Raw genomic sequence first — 20,231 nt, forward strand, 5'->3', positions numbered from 1 at the left:
CCATCTTTGCTTCATCAGCTGTTTCTAATCATCTAAAAACTTGCAGTAATATTCATCAAACCTCCGACCTCAGTATGAACCACAGTCTGCATAAAACAATATGACAGTAAGCTAAGCTAATAATGACTGCAGATGATCATAAAAAATATAATTATACCTTTTTAAATGATAATGTATCTGTGGTATTTTAATGCAGCCTACAAACAAACAGAGAACCATGATATAACTTTAAAACACATTTATTTCCAACCGGAGTGACGTTTTGTGATTTGACTAAATCTGTGCTTTTACTTATTTTTACATTTAATAATGCCTCTACTAGTGTGAGTAATAGTACGCTGTAGAAAGTAGAAACGGCAAACAACCTGATGGAGGTTAGAGTTAAAATAATATTAAGATACAAAAACCGAACCGTGGGCACATTGTACCGTTGCATCCCTAGAAGTTAGTAGAGGAGGGAGGGGAGCCATGACTGACTGTACTTTCTGTCTGCTGTGTTTTCAGCTTCACTCAGAGACTAAATGGCTTCCAGATCAGAGGAGGATCTCTGCTGTCCGGTCTGTCATGAGGGCTTTAGAGATCCTGTTCTTCTGTCATGTAGCCACAGCTTCTGTAAAGACTGTCTGAAGAGCTGGTGGAGACAGAAACCAGCACATGAGTGTCCAGTTTGTAAGAGAAGATCTTCAAGGACTGATCCACCTCTTAACCTGGCGTTAAAGAACCTGTGTGAGTCCTTCTTACAGGACAGAGATCAGAGAGCTTCAGAGGCTCTCTGCAGTCTGCACTCTGAGAAACTCAAACTCTTCTGTCTGGACCATCAGCAGCCAGTGTGTGTCGTCTGCAGAGATTCAGAAAAACACACCAACCACAGATTCAGACCCATCAATGAAGCTGCACAACAACACAAGAAGGAACTTGAGGAAACCCTGAAGCCCTTAAAGGAGAAGTTAAAGGTTTGTGAAGAAGTTAAAGTGGAGTTTGATCAAACAGCAAAACACATTAAGGTCCAGGCCCAACATACAGAGAGGCAGATTAAGGAGCAGTTTAGGAAGCTTCACCAGTTTCTAGAAGAGGAAGAGGAGGCCAGGATGGCTGCTCTGAGGGAGGAAGAGGAGCAGAAGAGTCAGATGATGAAGGAGAAGATGGAGGCTCTGAGCAGAGAGATAGCAGCTCTTTCACACACAGTCAGAGCCACAGAGGAGGAGCTGAGAGCTGAAGACGTCTCATTCCTGAACAACTACAAGGCTGCAGTGGAAAGAGTCCAGCGCTGCCCCCTGCTGGATGATCCACAGCTGCCCTCAGGAGCTCTGATAGACCAGGCCAAACACCTGGGCAACCTGGCCTTCAACATCTGGAACAACATGAAGGAGATGGTCTCCTACACTCCTGTCATTCTGAATCCAAACACTGCTGGTCTAAACTTCTTCCCCCGAGTTGTCTTTCTGGTTTCTGGTTTCTGGCTCTGCTTTCTGGTCTTACAGGTAATCTGGGCCTGTAGACGTCCGGATGACGGATTCCAGTCCCGGACCATCCAGCTTCATTGTTGATTTTCATTGTGCTTCTCTCCTCTATCCTTCCTTTCTCTCCTCTCAACCCCAACCGGTCGAGGCAGATGTCCGCCCACTTCTGAGTCTGGTTCTGAGGTTTCTTCCTGTTAAAAGGGAGTTTTTTCTCGCCACTGTTGCTCATGTGGGAATGTTGGGTCTCTTTAAAGTTAAAACCTGAAGAGTTTGGTTTAGAACCTGCTCTATGTGTAAAGTGCCTTGAGATAAGTTTGTTGTGATTTGGCGCTATACAAATAAAGATTGATTGATTGATTGATTGATGGTCTAAAACTCATCCTGTCTGAAGATCTGACCAGTGTGAGATGTGAAGGAGAGAAACAGCAGCTTCCTGATAATCCAGAGAGGTTTGATTATTATTACTCTGTCCTGGGCTCTGAGGGCTTTAACTCAGGGACACAGCTGGGATGTCGAGGTTGGAGACAGTGGTCACTGGTTACTGGGTGTGTTATCAGAGTCTGTTGAGAGGAAGGGACGCATACAGTCTGGATTATGGAGAATACAGTTCTATAATGATAAATACTCAGCATATTCACCATCATCTCCCTCCACTGTTCTCCCAGTGAAGAAGAAGCTCCAGAGGATCAGAGTGAATCTGGACTGGAACAGAGGAAATCTGTCGTTCTCTGATCCTGATACTAACACACACATACACACCTTCACACACACTTTCACTGACACACTGTTTCCATACATTTACACTGATGATAAACTCCCACTAAAGATTTCTCCACTGAAGGTCTCTGTGACAAAACAACAGGTGTGATGGATGTCTGTAGTTTGTACATAAAGTGATGTGTATGTTTCTTTAAGGACTGCTGGACTGTTCAGTATTGTGTGAGGTGGTTGGTTAGATGTGTGTTCTGTTGACCAAGACCACATGGATATATTTGGGTTTCTAATGTTGACAGTTTATAATTCTGTACATATTTAAAGTGTCATCTGGATTAATAGTTTGTTATATCATGTTACTGTTTCAGAGGATTGTGTTCGATTCATCAGTAAAATAGTAAATCCAAAGAATTAGAAGTTAAATACAAAACAAAGACAAAAAGTCATCAGAGCATTTTTGAGTTTAGTTTTGTATCTGGGCAAAGAGAGAATCAGTAAATGCAAATGTCTATTCCATAACTGGGCTCCATGTTATCTTATTGAATCCTGTCCTGGAGCTGTATGCTACATTGGTAAATATAAGTTATTGATTAGTTTAGTTGAATATTGGTGTACCTGACAATTACAAATAAAAAAAATAATGCTTTGAAACTTTCTGCTCAATCTGTACTTCAACTGTATTTCAACTTACAAAATAAAAGTAGATATTTGAAGAATATTAATATTAAAAATAGTTAGTACATTACACTTCAGAACAAGTGGAGCGGTTGCATCACAAGAATTGGAGAAAGTTCTGACAAAACGTTTCTGCAGCAACACAATATTACAGGAAGTGAGGTACTTGCAGAACATTTTGCTGCTAATACTTAAACACTTTCAAAGTAGGATTTTCTGTGCAGGACTTTTACCAGTAATACATTATTTTGAAGTATTTTTACATAGTTTATATTAATACTTTTACTTAATTAAACTCTGAATACTGTTTCCACTGCTGCAGCTGCAGGAGAAAGACTGCCCTCTGCTGCTGCTTTACTGTAATAACACATAAATACATGTAGAGACCTGCAGCAGCTGGATATTAATAACAAGCTAAACCACATAAAGTACAGTGTATTACACAATGTCATTAAAAGAAATGTTAAACAGGTTAACAGGCCTAAACTGGACTACACTCTGTTGAAAAGTTAAGTTTACTACATTAAGATCAAAGTAAACTTCATTATCTACCTGAGAAAATTCATGTGGTCATAAACATCTCAATTAATACACACAAGCACATACACACACAATAAAATATACAAATATCCTGAATAACTCACACACTATAAAAAGTATATCATAGCCAATATTCAGTCCAAATACACAATATAAATATGCAACATAGATCTACACAATGGGCCAGATACAAGAAACACTCGTACTCACAGATTTGATCTTAAATCATGTGTTCGAGTGATTTACGAGGATTTGCCACATTCACCAGTTATCTCGTGTTTATGATTTTCTCTTCGGTACAAACAAAACTTACGAGTGGTGCAGACCTGTCGTACCCAGGTGGGGAGTTCTGGTCATCTGAAATGAAGCCAACCAGGAAGTAACTTAGAGCTGCATTCTATCAAAAGGCCACCACCGTCTCTATACAAGTCAATGGAGAATTCACCAACTTCTCACTTGATTTCTAACCTCAGTAAACGTTTTCAAAATGTGTTTATGGTCTCAATCGCTAGTTTAAAGCCTTCTTCAATGCAGTATGATGTTCATTTGGGACATTTTGGCCTCCCTGATTTTATATGTGACGATAAAGCAGGGTATGCATTAGGGCGTGGCTACGTCCTGATTGACAGGTTGATTGACCAATGTCCTCAAGATCCAGCCCTCGTAACCATAGCAACCTCCCAGCTCCGCCCATGGCCCCGCCTCATGCCCATATAAGTAGAAGCCGTTTTTTTTATTTTTCCCAGCATGCACCTGAAATTTTCAAGATGGCGCTGCCTAGATCCGAAACTATTGGCTTCCGAGCAGCAGTCCACAAACCAATGGGTGACGTCACGGATGTTACGGTCATTTCTTTTATACAGTCTGTGGTTCACACCCTGACTAATGGATTATGTCCCGTTCATTCGGCTATTTTCAAGACATTTTGAGTTGTAATATATAAATTGCACTGAATCCATAATGATGATGACATTACTCTGTTTGTAGAAGTATTAGGCTACTTTAGTATTAAAGTAGTAGCCATTTAACAATGTAGGTAGATATATCAGTCATTTAAATTGACAATTGAAACTATGATATAATGCAAACTTACAATATAAATATTAGAGGCTGAAAGCGACTTGTCCACAGTTACTTTTCCACAAAGCAAACTGAATATTTATTCATTACTTGTATTTGTTTAATTGAAATATAGGTGATTGAGGTTATGATTTGGCTCCCTGACTGATGAAACCACTAGTGAGACGTTTTTGGCATCTAATTCATGTTAAATAATTAATTTTTTTTAACCTCTGTGACGTCTTCACAACAGCTGAGACAGCGTTTTCAGCATGGGTCATTTTTTCCTCTTTCTTTGGCTTTTTCAGGATCTTTAATTCCACTAACTAAATAACAATCTGTGTTTCTGTTGATCTGTTTCTGAGAGCAGGACCTCAGTCTGAGAGCTCATAAAGTTCTTCATCTAAGTCTTTGGTGCCATTTTCATGAATGGAGCTTCTCTACAACCTGCTGGACACATGACCTTTTATGGTATTTTGAGAGTCATTCATGTTAATTTACTCTTCTCAGGAATGTACGTTCATTTAGAAAAAGTGGGATTCATTATGTTTACGAAAGTCATTTATGACTGTTTCATGGTGATACTAGTGTTATATAAAGTGTTATCATAAATTCAGCCTCACACAAAAGGTATGACGGATTTAAGAAAAAAAATACAGACATGTTCTTGCATCTGGCCCAATGAGAGTTTATTTTCTGAGCTTCATGCAGGTCATGATGTTCTGTACTTTAGACATAAAATCACATCAAATCTGTTAATCTTTAGTCTTTAAACTTGATGGTTGGTGTATTGTTGAACTTTGGACTGAAACACCCCCTGTGTTACTGTGAAGCTACAACATTTATCAGAAGAGATCTGACAAAGCTCCGCCCCTCACCTGACTCACCTGAGACAAACCAGGAAACAGTTTATTGTTGGTCTCTAAAGAGACACACAGACTGAAAAACAGAGCATCAGATTCACCTTCAGACCAAACTAACAACTTCCTCTGAGTGAGTACAGCTACAGGAGAGAAAAGTGGAAAACTAGAACTCTGCTGCTTCAACCTGCTGACTCTCCACACACTGAAGGTGAGTTTGACTAAAAACTGGAGTCACACTGAAAGTAAATGTCAGTGAAGTTAGTAGAGGAGGGATTCAATCCATCCTGTTCGGTTCAATACATAAAAAAGACCCGTGATAGTTCGGTACACCTGTCATAAAACTTTTATATTCAATTCTTGGTCCTTGTACATGCACGTTGTGCGTTTAGTGATACTCAGGACTAGAGGGTTGCTACACAAGAGCAGGATTCAGAAATCCAGGATAACTGAAAAGGCAAGGCTCGACAAAGTGTCATCAGTTCATTCTGGCTTAATCTGTTGCATGTTCACCAGGCCAGGATGAGGATATGAAGCTATGTGAAGCCAGGTCTAAGTCATTCATTTAAGTGTGTGTTCATGGCTTTCTTAAATAGACCACTCGATCAATCAGATTTACTGATGCAGACATGGAAAAACACGAGCTGCACACTTCTCACCAAGTGAGCAACAGCTTCCAGTGGAAACTAATGAGGAGCTGAAACATAAATGTTAAAAGAGAAATAAGTCTGATGTAATTAAACTGAGAGGAAAAGCCTGAAAGACTAATTACAAACATTTAACAGTGCAAAAATTTACAGCCATATGCGCAAATCTCTCTCTCTCTCTCTCTCTCTCTCTCTCTCTCTCTCTCTCTCTCTCTCTCTCTCTCTCTCTCTCTCTCTCTCTCTCTCTCTCTCTCTCTCTCTCACTCTCTCTCCCTCTCTGTCTCTGTGTATGTATGTGTAAATGAATTACTTAGAGGTCAGGGAAGGTGTTGAAGACATGCACCAGTGATTTCAAAGGCCTACCAAATCTGGTAGATCAGTAAACAGAGTGTTTATGCAGATTTCCAGCATCTCTAACTGAATATAAGAACATGCTTCTTATGAAGAAACGTAGCGAAACACAGATCTTGTGTGGATGGTGAGGGCTCTGAGCTGCACGCTGCTGAACTTTGGGACCCAGCAGTCTGCACAGAAAGCTCCTCTCAGTATTAGAGCTTCTACATCTAACATGTTAACATCCAAACAAGGGCAAGCTGTTGTGAAGAAAGAAACATGTGAATAGGACTTTATATATTACACTCACTGACTTCATTAAATCCATCTTTGCTTCATCAGCTGTTTCTAATCATCTAAAAACCTGCAGTAATATTCATCAAACCTCCAACCTCAGTATGAACCACAGTCTGCATAAAACAATATGACAGTAAGCTAAGCTAATAATGACTGCAGATGACCATGAAAAATATAATTATGACTTATTAAATGATAATGTATCTGTGGTATTTTAATGCAGGCTAATAAAAATGAGACAAGCTACAAACAAACAGAGAACCATGATATAACTTTAAAACACATTTATTTCCAACTGGAGTGACATTTTGTGATTTGACCAAATCTGTGATTTTACTTATTTTTACATTTAATATTGCCTCTACTAGTGTGAGTAATAGTGCGCTGTTGATTCAAACTAGAAACGGCAAATAACCTGCTGGATGTTAGAGTTAAAATAATAAAGATACAGAAACCGAACCGTTACCGTGGCCCAAAAACCGTGATACAAACTGAACCGTGGGCACATTGTACCGTTGCATCCCTAGAAGTTAGTAGAGGAGGGAGGGGAGCCATGACTGACTGTACTTTCTGTCTGCTGTGTTTTCAGCTTCACTCAGAGACTAAATGGCTTCCAGATCAGAGGAGGATCTCTGGTGTCCGGTCTGTCGTGAGGTCTTTAGAGATCCTGTTGTTCTGTCATGTAGCCACAGCTTCTGTAAAGACTGTCTGAAGAGCTGGTGGAGAGAGAAACCAACACATGAGTGTCCAGTTTGTAAGAGAAGATCTTCAAAGGCTGAACCACCTTGTAACCTGGTGTTAAAGAACCTGTGTGAGTCCTTCTTACAGGACAGAGATCAGAGAGCTTCAGAGGGTCTCTGCAGTCTGCACTCTGAGAAACTCAAACTCTTCTGTCTGGACCATCAGCAGCCAGTGTGTGTCGTCTGCAGAGATTCAGAAAAACACACCAACCACAGATTCAGACCCATCGATGAAGCTGCACCACAACACAAGAAGGAACTTGAGGAAACTCTGAAGCCCTTAAAGGAGAAGTTAAAGGTTTGTGAACGAGTTAAAGTGAAGTTTGATCAAACAGCAGAACACATTAAGGTCCAGGCCCAACACACAGAGAGGCAGATTAAGGAGCAGTTTAAGAAGCTTCACCAGTTTCTAGAAGAGGAAGAGGAGGCCAGGATGGCTGCTCTGAGGGAGGAAGAGGAGCAGAAGAGTCAGATGATGAAGGAGAAGATGGAGGCTCTGAGCAGAGAGATAGCAGCTCTTTCAGACACAGTCAGAGCCACAGAGGAGGAGCTGAGAGCTGAAGACGTCTCATTCCTGAACAACTACAAGGCTGCAGTGGAAAGAGTCCAGCGCTGCCCCCTGCTGGATGATGGGTTAGGGTTAGGGCTAACCCAGCTGCCCTCAGGAGCTCTGATAGACCAGGCCAAACACCTGGGCAACCTGGCCTTCAACATCTGGAACAACATGAAGGAGATGGTCTCCTACACTCCTGTCATTATGGATCCAAACACTGCTGGTCTAAAACTCATCCTGTCTGAAGATCTGACCAGTGTGAGAGGAAGAGGAAGGAGACAGCTTCCTGATAATCCAGAGAGGTTTAATTATAACATGTCTGTCCTGGGCTCTGAGGGCTTTAACTCAGGGACTCACAGCTGGGATGTCGAGGTTGGAGACAGTAAATACTGGTCACTGGGTGTGTTATCAGAGTCTGTTCACAGGAAGGGAGGCATAGAGTCTGGATTATGGACAATATGGTTCCATAAATTTAAATACTCAGCATGGTCACCACCAGCTCGCTCCACTTATCTCTCAGTGGAGAAGAAGCTCCAGAGGATCAGAGTGAATCTGGACTGGAACAGAGGAAATCTGTCGTTCTCTGATCCTGATACTAACACACACATACACACCTTCACACACACTTTCACTGAAACAGTGTTTCCATACATTTGCACTATTGATAAACTGAAGATTTCTCCACTGAAGGTCTCTGTGACAGTGAATCGATGATGATGATGATGAAGATTATTGATGATGATGATGATGATTATTGATGATGATGATGATGATGATGATTATTGATGATGATGAAGATTATTGATGATGATGATGATGAAGATTATTGATGATGATGATGATGATGACTATTGATGATGATGATGACTATTGATTATGAAGATTATTGATGATGATGATGATGATGACTATTGATGATGATGATGACTATTGATTATGATGATTATTGATGATGATGATTATTGATGATGATGATTATTGATGATGATGATGATTATTGATGATGATGATGATGACTATTGATGATGATGATGATTACTGATGATGATGATTATTGATGATGATGATGATTATTGATGATGATGATGATGACTATTGATGATGATGATGATGATGACTATTGATTATGAAGATTATTGATGATGATGATGATGACTATTGATGATGATGATTATTGATGATGATGATTATTGATGATGATTATGATTATTGATGATGATGATTATTGATGATGATGATGATAATTATTGATGATGTTGATTATTGATGATGATGATGATGATGATTTTTGATGATGTTGATTATTGATGATGATGATGATGATGATTATTGATGATGATGATTATTGATGATGATGATGATGAAGATTATTGATGATGATGATGATGACTATTGATGATGATGACTATTGATGATGATGATGATTATTGATGATGATGATTATTGATGATGATGATGATGATGACTATTGATGATGATGATGATTATTATTATTATTGATGATGATTATTGATGATGATGATGAAGATTATTGATGATGATGATGATGATTATTGATGATGATGATGATGATTATTGATCATGATGATTATTATTGATGATGAAGATTATTGATGATGAAGATTATTGATGATTATGATGATGATGACTTTTTATGATGATGATGATGATTATTGATGATGATGATTATTGATGATGATGATGATTATGATGATTATTGATGAATATTGATGATGATGATTATTGATGATGATGAATTTTGATGATGATGATGACTATTGATGATGATGATGATTATTGATGATGATGATGACTTTTGATGATGATGATGATGATGATGATGATGATTATTGATCATGATAATTATTATTGATGATGAAGATTATTGATGATGATGATGATGATGACTATTGTTGATGATGATGATGATGACTATTGATGATGATGAATATTGATGATGATGATGATGATGATGATTATTGATGATGATGATGACTTTATGATGATGATGATGACTTTTAATGATGATGATGATGATGATGGTTATTGTTGATGATGATCACTATTGGTGATAATGATGATCATGATGATTATTGATGATGATGATGATGACTATTGATGATGATGATGATGATGATGCCTATTGATGATGATGATGATGATGGTGATGATGATGATTATTATTATTGATGATGGTGATATCTTAGTTTTAAAAGCAGCGTCAGGTTTGTTAAAATGTACATTTAATATTTTTGTTGGTTTTATTCACATTTGCACCAAATAATTATTCATACGTTTATTTTCACATTTTAACATCTTTAAATTTGACTAAACCACATGGACACAAAAACATCACTGAATCTGTCGGAAATCTGTCGTTCTCTGATCCTGATACTAACTCTCTTATTGAATACTGTCCTGGAGCTGTATGCTACATCGGTAAATATAAGTTATTGATTAGTTTATATATATTAGTGAATATTGGTGTACCTGACAATTACAAATAAAAATAATGCTTTGAAACTTTCTGCTAAATCTGTACTCATGTATTTCAACTTACAAAATAAAAGTAGATATTTAAAGAATATTAATATTAAAAATAGTTAGTACATTACACTTCAGAACAAGTGGAGCGGTTGCATCACAAGAATTGGAGAAAGTTCTGACAAAACGTTTCTGCAGCAACAATATTACAGGAAGTGAGGTACTTGCAGAACATTTTGCTGCTAATACTTAAACACTTTCAAAGTAGGATTTTCTGTGCAGGACTTTTACCAGTAATACATTAATTTGAAGTATTTTAACATAGTTTATATAAATACTTTTACTTAATTAAACTCCGAATACTGTTTCTACTGCTGCAGCAGCAGGAGAAAGACTGCCCTCTGCTGCTGCTTTACTGTAATAACACATAAATACATGTAGAGACCTGCAGCAGCTGGATGTTAATAACAAGTTAAACTCTTTAATTACATAAGTCTCAAGTTTATTTTATTAATATAGCAACCCGACTTTGCACCAAAGTGGTTCACAAAGGCAGACACATGTGTGCACATACAAGCATTAAGAGGAGCAAAATCAAAATAGAACAAAGTTTAAGCACAAATTTAAAACCCAAAGAAATCAGAGAACAAATAAAACAGATTCAAATACACGTCAGAGAATAAAAGTTAGTCTTTAGATGTTTTTTTAAAAGTATCAACAAACTCTTATTTTTTTTACTCCATTTAAGTGTCATTTAACAACAACATAAATACCTTTGTACAAACTTAAGAAACTAAATATTTTACATTTAACAAACATGAAACATTTTATATGGTCAACCACAATTTTTCCCAAAGTTATTCCCAAAAAAAACGGGAAAATTCTCCATTGGAAATGAATGTGAATTTTTTTTTAAAACCCAAAAAAGTTTCACCTTTTTTTGGAGTCACCTAGCTCTCTTATACCTGCACGTAGAAATGTGTTTAAAGGAGGAAACCTTGTGCTCTGAGGCGGAGCCATGGGCGGAGCGGGGAGGTTGCTATGGTTGGGGCTGGATCTGGAGGACGTTGGTCAATCAACCTGTCAATCAGGATGTAGCCACGCCCTAATGCATACCCTGCTTTATCGTCACATATAAAATCAGGGAGGCCAAAATGTCCCAAATGAACATCATACTGCATTGAAGAAGGCTTTAAACTAGCGATTGAGACCATAAACACATTTTGAAAACGTTTACTGAGGTTAGAAATCAAGTGAGAAGTTGGTGAATTCTCCATTGACTTGTATAGAGATGGTCGCCCCCTGGTGGCCTTTTGATAGAATGCAGCTCTAAGTTACTTCAGCGTTGGCCTCATTTCAGAGGACCAGAACTCCCCGCCTGGTTTTTACATAACATGTAAACTTTTCAAACTAACAAAATTTCACCTTTTTTCAGAGTCACCTAGTTCTCTCATACCTGCACACAGAAATGTGATTCAAACTTTAAAACGGAGGAAAACTTGTGCTCTCTCCAAAACACCAAACTATTTTTACATAACATGTAAACTTTTCAAACTATGAGCAGTCAAACGAGGAGTGGAAATCACTTTTTCTTCTAAGTTAGAGTGGAAGCGGCAGTTAGCTTGAGTGAGAGAAGCAATAAATAATAACCTTAATTTTTATTTTTAACTCAGCTCACGGCCAAACCGTAAAAAGGAGACAAATAATATTTGGTCAAAATGTAGATATAGGTGTTGGGATTCATAAAATGTGAAGTTGACAGGCGGGGTCTGCACAAAATTTAAACGAGGGAGCAGAGACTGGCAGCGATACCTGTCTCACTCCTCATTGACTCTAATGTAATCGTCTTTTTTTTTCAAAAGAATCTCACTCTGTGTTCACACTGAGCTTACTCGCTCATTTTAAGGAATATCTGAATAAAATAAACACTGTCAGAATCTGCCGGCTTCTGTGTCTCTCACAGTGTTTTCGGTTTTTGGACAGGAGTTACGGTTTTCTCACAGTTTGCAATTGTTCGGGACCTTGTCAGAAGCTAAATTCTGGGGGAGTTTGAGAATTTCAAAGCAGAGTCTCACACATTGCCGTAGCAACCGCAGGGCCTTAGCTGCCCTTAGCAACCGTAGCTGGGCCTTAGCAACCTGTCGCTGGGCAGAAACTGAGCTACTTTTTTGTGATTGGCTAATCCCTGTCTGTCTGTTTTGCCAGTTAACTGAGCTAATTCATTTAATGGAGATTAATTCATGTTTACTGAAGACAAAATACATAGTTTTATTGTATTGTATTGTAGTTGTATGATTTGTGGTGTATAAAAAGATTCAACATTTATCAATAGAAGATGAACAAAATGTACATAATTATAATGAGTAATATAATTTCATACAACTAAGTACTTTGAAATAAAAAAAGTATAATAAAATCGACTCTCTTAATGATAAGATTTACTTCATCATTTCATAACAGTGATGTTCCTGTCTGTGAAAAAATGAAGTAGACTCTACTTAATTAGTTTAAATAAATATTATTTATGCTTAAATATAATTAACATGTACTTAATATTTTCAGTGATGTAAGTTGTAACATCAGCAGCTGTTACTAACATTTGTGGCAGAAGACGCTGCTGTCTCTGGTCTTCAGAGTCAACTCACTTTCTTACTGACATCACTGAATGCTGACTGCCACATAACAGAGGAATGAATAATGTCCAGTTGGTGCACAGACTGAGTGAATGTTATATTAAAACTGTCTTTTCAGACCAACTCAGATGCCATCTGTAGAAAGGCAAATCAGAGGTTGTTTTATCTGAGGAAACTGAGGTGTTTTAATGTTGACAAAAAGCTTCTCAAAATGTTTTATTCATCTTTTATTGAGTCCATTTTAACGTTTGCTTTGATCTGTTGGTTTTGGTAACTTCAGCATTTCAAATAAGAACAAGTTGAGGAATGTGGTCAAACTCTGACAAAAAACAATTAGTATTAACCTGAATGATCTTAAATATCTGTATCAAGCTATAGAGCCTCTCAGAGGGCAAAGGTCATGTTGTTGAACCCTCTCCATCCTCTTCATGTAGAGTTTCAGCTTCTCCCGTCTAAGAGAAGCTATACTTTCCCCTGTAGAGACAAATCAAACAGGTATCTTAAATCATTTGTTCCTTCTGCCATTAGATTTCTAAACAAGCTGTAGGCGAGCTTGTTGGGAACGTTACACCGGTTAAACTGTGATGACTGTATATATTTATTGATTTGTATTATTTATATTGTTATGTAAGATTCATTGTGTTGTTGGCATGTGAGACATGCATGTTGTTACTTCTGTTGCAAACCAAATTGCCCTTCAGGGAAATTAAAGATTTTCAAATCAAATCAAAAAAAGAAAGAAAAGAATCATAAATCAGAGGAGCTCATGGGATCATTGAAGAGAACCAAGCTTCACCCGGCTCCCCTCTAGTTCACACCCTGACTAATGGATTATGTTGTGCGTATAACGTGCATTAAAAAGTGACACCAAGGGGTCCTGACTAAGTGTCTGTATGTGCCATGTTGGGTGTGATAATGGACCAGAATAGACATACAATATAATATACTCTCTGTCATTGAGGTTTTTCCATGGGAAGAAATAGTGGAGCTTTGAGTTGAGATGATCTTGTCACAGTACAGTAAGATAGGTGTGTTGAAGGGATTCCAGTGAGCTAAAGGTAAACTGGGTATGTCTGTCCAGCAAGAGTATTGACTCGCTCCCACTGACAGAGCTTCCTGTTCTCTTCTCATAACAGTTGCGCTGTGTGTTTCTCTAAAAAGCTCCACCTCTTACATTATATATGAGAGGAAACAGGAAACAGGAAGTCAGTGTTCGGCTGTGACTGAAAGGAGGCAGACAGACGGTGGGACTTAAACTGAGGGAGGACAGTTACAGCAGGGAGCACTGAAGTCCTGAAGCAGTGAAATAATTCAACTTCAACCTGCTGCTGACTGAAAAAACACCAAAGTTAAAGTAAGTGAAGAAACTTTGTACAGCAGGGAGGGAACCACAACTGACTTCCTGTTTTAACGTCTAGCATGTGGTTTTCAACTTCACTCAGAGACTAAATGACTCATCGTTAACACGTCATATATTGTTAATATATCATCAATATATCATTAATACATTGTTAAATGTGTAATCTGACTGGAATCAGACAGTTTTGTGTTTGAATCGTTTGTCTCAACTCTGTGACATCATCATTAAATCGGTTTCCTCTCTCTGGAGGTTCCTATCGTCCAATCACATTGCAGCGATCGAGGTTGGTTTGTTCTTGAAAGCTGGTTGCTGATTGGCTGCTGAGTGAGGAAGAGGTATTCAGTTTAAAGCTGAGAGACAGCAGCTCTGCTCGGACCGCTCACACAGCGACACACGATGAGTCCTGCAGCTACATGAATCAGCTGTTTATACACCTGCATGTATATATATACTGTGTGTGAGTTCATGTGGTACTGCAGCAGCTGTGTGTTTGTTCTCTCTGTGCTTTAAATGAGAAGTGAAGCCTGTTACTCAGCTCTGCTTTTCTGTGATGACAGAATGACATCAAACTGTTTTAACTCTCAGGTTTGTGCAGCAGCTAACAGTAACAGGAGGACAGTTACAGCAGGGAGCACTGAAGTCCTGAAGCAGTGAAATAATTCAACTTCAACCTGCTGCTGACTGAAAAAACACCAAAGTGAAAGTAAGTGAAGAAACTTTGTACAGCAGGAAGGGAACCACAACTGACTTCCTGTTTTAACGTCTTGTCTGCTATATAAACACACTTCCCTTCACAATATATGCAAAGGCAGCAGTAAACAGATCATATAACTCACCCAAATTACACAATATATCAAGACAGAGCAGGTCATGATCATTGTGAGGGTTAGGGTTAGAGTTCAGCTGACTGAATAAATAAAACACCAGGATTAACTAAACCTGGCTGTTAGTCTGGTCTGGAGCAGGCTAGCCGCACAGAATAAATCTCCATGGTAACAGAATAAATCTCCATGGTAATTTATGCCCTCTGCATTCATGCAACTGAATTACGGCTAAATTCAGCCAGGATAACCGGAAAATCCAGGCTTCATCCGCTATCTAGGTTTAGTGCAACATTCATCAGAGCCATTAGAGAGAGACGTGTTTTCTCTACCGCTCTGTGCAGATCGTCTTCACAGCCTACCAGAACTTCCCAGGAGCCTATCAGCGCTCTGCATGCAAATGTAGGAGAAGAGAGGGGAAAGTAAAGGTCTGATGGTAACCAGTGATGGGAATAACGGCGTTACTTTTTTCAGTAACGGGTAATGTAACTAATTACTATTTCCATGGTTACAACGCCGTTACGTTACTTAATTAAATGAGGCACGTTACAAACTGAAGCTAATCTACTCAGCGAACCTGTTCTCATCCAACTTTGCTCTCAGCCACAAACGCTGCAAAGCCGGGTTTTTTTGTTTTTTCTTGGAGAGGTGAACGGGAGAAGGGAGGGGCGGGACAACCACAAACTAGCAGAAGCTGCAGCGATGGTGAGTTCGGAGGAAAAGGTTGTGTTTTTAAACAGGAAGTACAGACACTACTTTAATCTCCTTGAGGTAAAAGGCGGGAACATACATGTGAAATGTAGATTATGTATCAGAGCGTCCGTTACAAGCAACTCTAACCTAAAGAAGCATCTCTCTACGGCACACGCCACTACAACACTTGTGGCCAAAAACACAGAACAGACATATTTATACTTTTTTTAAAAATTATTATTTTTTAAAGTAACGCAATAGTTACTTTCCCTGGTAACTAGTTACTTTTACAATGGAGTAATTCAGTTACTAACTCAGTTACTTTTTGGGAGAAGTAACTGTAACTATAACTAATTACTTTTAAAAAGTAACGTGCCCAACACTGATGGTAACAACCTGAGACCAAGAGGAGTCAACGCGGAACAGAACCAGAATCTAAATGTGTGGGAACATTTTTTTGGGGCTTTTTGCCTTTAATGGACAGACAAGTAGAGAGAGACAGGAAACTGGAGGCAGAGAGGGGGAGTGATACGCAGGATAGGACCGCTCAGTGCGGGATATGAACCGGGGTCGCCTGCAATGAGGACTGTAGCCTCAGCACATGGGGCGGGTGCTCTTACCACTGAGCTAAACACCGCCACCGTGTGGGAACATTTTAGATTCAGCTTTGGGTACGATGACAAGGACAAAAACATGTCAACAAACAGCTCAGTGTGCAAACATTGCTTTGCACTGTTTTTAATGATGTCATCATAAAAATACCGTACACACACAAGGCTTAAAGTTTGCCAGATACAGAAACTATAGCTAATCAGTTACAAACATCAACATCACCAACAACAGTTATAATGTGTGCTGTGTTGCTTCTTTCTCATAACCTCACACACAAATCATACCACTGCACAATAATACAGGCCTAGACTCACACACACACACACACACACATTGTATAACCTATGCACAATGTTAAATCTGAAGTGGGTTAAGGCCAACGGTAATCAGAGCTGAGCAGACGGTGCTGCCATAATAAAAAACACCAGAGTAATTTAGGTTTGATGTTTTGCTTTTCATGAGGTTTCTACTCCAAAACAGTCCAATGAATCACTACAAAGGGTCAGAATAGTTACTGCAGGTCTCGTTCTCCTGCCTTCTTTCTCCTGACACTTATTATTATTATTATCTTTTTATTATTTAATCATGCTGAAAGAAGGGGGCAGACAGCGTTCCCCTGCCCACTACATCCCTGTTTGCAACTATCAGCTACTCATCATGTAACACATCCAACGTGTCTCACTTAACGTCACCATCACCCAGCTGTATCGCTTGTTAGTGGAGCAGCATGAAAAGCTGCTTCATCAGTTAAAACACAACCGTTTATTGCAGCTGCCGTCCAACAACAGTTTTCAACCAAGTCAGAAAAACATGAATAAATAATGAAAGCAGCGTCTTCATAGTGAAAGACCTGCAGCCCTGTTCAGTGGTTATGAACATCAGATTCAAATAATGAAAACAACTGAACCTCGTTATTATATAAAACATAAAGAACCTGCTGGATGTTAGAGTTAAAATAATATTAAGATACAGAAACTGTATCGTTACTGTGTCCCAAAAACCGTGATGCAAACCGAACCGTGGGCACATTGTACCGTTGCATCCCTAGAAGTTAGTAGAGGAGGGAGGGGAGCCATGACTGACTGTACTTTCTGTCTGCTGTGTTTTCAGCTTCACTCAGAGACTAAATGGCTTCCAGATCAGAGGAGGATCTCTGCTGTCCGGTCTGTCATGAGGTCTTTAGAGATCCTGTTCTTCTGTCATGTAGCCACAGCTTCTGTAAAGACTGTCTGAAGAGCTGGTGGAGAGAGAAACCAACACATGAGTGTCCAGTTTGTAAGAGAAGATCCTCAAGGACTGAACCACCTCTAAACCTGGTGTTAAAGAACCTGTGTGAGTCCTTCTTACAGGACAGAGATCAGAGAGCTTCAGAGGATCTCTGCAGTCTGCACTCTGAAAAACTCAAACTCTTCTGTCTGGACCATCAGCAGCCAGTGTGTCTCGTCTGCAGAGATTCAGAAAAACACACCAACCACAGATTCATACCCATCGATGAAGCTGCACCACAACACAAGAAGGAACTTGAGGAAACTCTGAAGCCCTTAAAGGAGAAGTTAAAGGTTTGTGAAGAAGTTAAAGTGAAGTTTGATCAAACAGCAGAACACATTAAGGTCCAGGCCCAACACACAGAGAGGCAGATTAAGGAGCAGTTTAAGAAGCTTCACCAGTTTCTAGAAGAGGAAGAGGAGGCCAGGATGGCTGCTCTGAGGGAGGAAGAGGAGCAGAAGAGTCAGATGATGAAGGAGAAGATGGAGGCTCTGAGCAGAGAGATAGCAGCTCTTTCACACACAGTCAGAGCCACAGAGGAGGAGCTCAGAGCTGAAGACGTCTCATTCCTGAACAACTACAAGGCTGCAGTGGAAAGAGTCCAGCGCTGCCCCCTGCTGGATGATCCACAGCTGCCCTCAGGAGCTCTGATAGACCAGGCCAAACACCTGGGCAACCTGGCCTTCAACATCTGGAACAACATGAAGGAGATGGTCTCCTACACTCCTGTCATTCTGAATCCAAACACTGCTGGTCTAAACTTCTTCCCCCGAGTTGTCTTTCTGGTTTCTGGTTTCTGGCTCTGCTTTCTGGTCTTACAGGTAATCTGGGCCTGTAGACGTCCAGATGACGGATTCCAGTCCCGGACCATCCAGCTTCATTGTTGATTTTCATTGTGCTTCTCTCCTCTATCCTTCCTTTCTCTCCTCTCAACCCCAACCGGTCGAGGCAGATGTCCGCCCACTTCTGAGTCTGGTTTTTTCTCGCCACTGTTGCTCATGTGGGAATGTTGGGTCTCTTTAAAGTTAAAACCTGAAGAGTTTGGTTTAGAACCTGCTCTATGTGTAAAGTGCCTTGAGATAACTTTGTTGTGATTTGGCGCTATACAAATAAAGATTGATTGATTGATTGATTGATTGATGGTCTAAAACTCATCCTGTCTGAAGATCTGACCAGTGTGAGATGTGAAGGAGAGAAACAGCTTCCTGATAATCCAGAGAGGTTTGATTATTATTATTACTCTGTCCTGGGCTCTGAGGGCTTTAACTCAGGGACTCACAGCTGGGATGTCGAGGTTGGAGACAATACAGACTGGGAACTGGGTGTGTCATCAGAGTCTGGTCAGAGGAAGGGAATCATACAGTCTGGATTATGGAGAATAGTGTTCTGTAATGATAAATACTCATCATATTCACCACCAGCTCCCCGCACTGTTCTCTCAGTGAAGAAGAAGCTCCAGAGGATCAGAGTGAATCTGGACTGGAACAGAGGAAATCTGTCGTTCTCTGATCCTGATACTAACACACACATACACACCTTCACACACACTTTCACTGACAAACTGTTTCCATACATTTACACTTATGATGATGATGATGAACTCCCAAGATTTCTCCACTGAAGGTCTCTGTGACAGTGAATCGATGATGATGATGATGATGATTATTATTAATGATGATGATGATGATGACTATTGATGATGATGATGATGATGATGACTATTGATGATGATGATGACTATTGATGATGATGATGATTATTGATGATGATGACTATTGATGATGATGATGACTATTGATGATGATGATGATGATTATTGATGATGATGACTATTGATGATGATGATGACTATTATTGATAATGATGATGATGATGATGAACATTATTGATGATGATGATTATCGATCGTGATGATTATTGATGATGAAGATTATTGATGATGATGATGATGATTATTGATGATGATGATGATGAAGATTATTGATGATGATGATTATTGATGATGATCATGATAATTATTATTGATGATGAAGATTACTGAAGGTCTCTGTAACAAAACAACAGGTGTGATGGATGTCTGTAGTTTGTACATAAAGTGATGTGTATGTTTCTTTAAGGACTGCTGGACTGTTCAGTATTGTGTGAGGTGATTGGTTAGATGTGTGTCCTGTTGACCAAGACTACATGGATATATTTGGGTTTCTAATGTTGACAGTTTATAATTCTGTACATATTTAAAGTGTCATCTGGATTAATAGTTTGTTATATCATGTTACTGTTTCAGAGGATTGTGTTCGATTCATCAGTAAAATAGTAAATCCAAAGAATTATAAATTAAATACAAAACAAAGAAAAAAAGTAATCAGAGCATTTTTGAGTTTAGTTTTGTATCTGGGCAAAGAGAGAATCAGTAAATGCAAATGTCTATTCCATAACTGGGCTCCATGTTATCTTATTGAATACTGCCAGGATTTTCTCTCAGGT

At 39.1% G+C, this 20,231-nt stretch overlaps 1 pseudogene; it reads left to right on the top strand.

Annotated features, from left to right (window-relative positions):
• The first annotated feature begins 521 nt into the window (after nt 1-521).
• LOC128355418 (E3 ubiquitin-protein ligase TRIM39-like) lies at nt 522-19,409 on the top strand (annotated as a pseudogene).
• Nucleotides 19,410-20,231: the final 822 nt, after the last annotated feature.

This window comes from Scomber japonicus, chromosome 3 (assembly GCF_027409825.1).
Source record: "Scomber japonicus isolate fScoJap1 chromosome 3, fScoJap1.pri, whole genome shotgun sequence".
In the NCBI taxonomy this organism is placed as follows: Eukaryota; Metazoa; Chordata; class Actinopteri; order Scombriformes; family Scombridae; genus Scomber; species Scomber japonicus.